Genomic DNA, 2428 nt, shown 5'->3' with positions numbered 1-2428 from the left:
CAAACTTGCACCGATATCGTGACCTCAAGACTACCACGGACATTTATGGCAACATATAATGGTCATATATGGTTCCAAACTTCATTATATGACCCTAAGATGTATCCCCTAGGGTCTCAAGACTTTTCGCTACCTGGCCCCGTAACCTCAAAATTCCACAAAAAGCGTGGATTATAGCCTTCAATTTTGGAATTTTTAGACCTTTTTTCGCCCGAAAATAAAAATTACCGAGATGTTTACCATGGTTCCTAATACCCTCCGGGAGTCCAATTGAGTGGGTGGAACCATCCAACATGCCTTAAAAAGGTCAAATTTCCCGTTCCAAATTTGCACCGATTTCGTAAACTGAAGCCTACCACGGCTATTTTGTATAACATATAAGGGTCATATATGGTTCCAAACGTCATTATATGACCCTAAGATGTATTCCTTTAGGTCTCAAGAGTTTTTGCCACCGGGCCCCGTAACCTCAAAATTCCTCAAAAAGCGTGGATTATAGCCTTCAATTTTGGAATTTTTTAACCTTTTTTCGCCCGGAAATAAAAATTGCCGAGATGTTTACCATGGTTCCTAATACCCTCCGAGAGTCCAATGAGTGGGTGGAACCATCCAATATGCCTTAAAACGGTCAATTTACCCGTTCCAAATTTGCACCGATTTCGCAAACTGAAGCCTACTACCGCTATTTTGTAAAACATATAAGGGTCATATATGGTTCCTAACGTCATTATATGACCCTAAGATGTATCCCCTAAGGTTTCATGACTTTTTGCCAATAGGCCCCGTAACCTCAAAATTACTCAATTAGCGTGGATTATAGCCTTCAATTTTGGAATTTTTTGACTTTTTCGCCCGAAAATAAAAAATGCCGAGATGCTTACCACGGACCCTAATACACCCTTGGAGTCTATTTGGGTCGGTCCAACCACCCACTATGCCTTTAAACACTCAATTTACCCGTTCCAAACTTGCACCGATATCGTGACTTCAAGATTACCACGGACATTTATGGCAACATATAATGGTCATATATGGTTCCAAACGTCATTATATGACCCTAAGATGTATCCCCTTAGGTCTCAAGACTTTTCGCCACCGGGCCCCGTAACCTCAAAATTCCTCAAAAAGCGTGGATACATCTTAGGGTCATATAATGACGTTTGGAACCATATATGACCCTTCTATGTTGTACAAAATGGCCGTGGTAGGCTTCAGTTTACGAAATCGGTGCAAATTTGGAACGGGTAAATTGACCGTTTTAAGGCATATTGGATGGTTCCACCCACTCAATTGGACTCCCGGAGGGTATTAGGGACCATGGTAAACATCTCGGCAATTTTTATTTCCGGTCGAAAAAAGGTCAAAAAATTTCCAAAATTGAAGGCTATAATCCACGCTTTTTGAGGAATTTTGAGGTTACGGGGCCCGGTGGCGAAAAGTCTTGAGACCCTAGGGGATACATCTTAGGGTCATATAATGACGTTTCGAACCATATACGACCATTATATGTTGCCATAAATGTCCGTGTTAGGCTTGAGGTGACGATATCGGTGCAAGTTTGGAACGGGTAAATTGACCGTTTAAAGGCATATTGGATGGTTGGACCCACTCAATTGGACTCCCAGGGTGTATTAGGGTCCATGGTAAGCACCTCGACATTTTTTATTTTCCGGTCAAAATAAGTGGAAAATTGTCCAAAATTGAAGGCTATAATACACGATTTCGGATTAATTTTTGTTATTTTTTCAAAAATTGAACTGAATGTGTTGGATGACTCCTGGGGTCATATAAGGAAGTTTGAAACCATAAGACACCGATAAAGATGTCCATAAAGTACCAAGAATGAGTTTTGACTCTATTTTGAAATTCATGATGTAGAGTGATGTCATATGTGTATAATGATGTCATATAAGTATATTGAAGTGATGTGACTTGACTACAATGATGTCATAAAAGTATATATAAAGTAATATGACTTGACTATGATGATGTCATATAAGTATATATGATGTGATGTCATAAAAGTATAATTATGCTACATAAGTGATGTAATATGGGTAAAATAGTTATGTGATGTGATGTACCCATAAAATAGTGATTGTGATTTGACAATAGTAATGGAAATGAACACATTATATCATATGATGATTGATTTGACAATAGTGACTTTCATTGTTACTATTCACATGTGTGTTGGTTGATATGATGTGTGATGTGATAATGTTGAGTTGATTGATATATTTGAACAAACTATTCATGTTTGTTTGTAATGTAAGTATCATATAAACTGTCCCCCCCAATCACCCTGTATTGGGGTCAATCAGCATATTCTCGGTCCCGGTCCCGAACCTCGAAAAAAACACAATATGGAAAATATGGGATGTAAAAAGTGTTTAAAACCCATCCCCTTCTTATTCCCAAGCTTTCC

Source organism: Chenopodium album, chromosome 27 (genome assembly GCF_948465745.1).
Source record: "Chenopodium album chromosome 27, dcCheAlbu1.1, whole genome shotgun sequence".
In the NCBI taxonomy this organism is placed as follows: Eukaryota; Viridiplantae; Streptophyta; class Magnoliopsida; order Caryophyllales; family Amaranthaceae; genus Chenopodium; species Chenopodium album.
Note: the sequence above shows the minus strand (reverse complement) of the source record.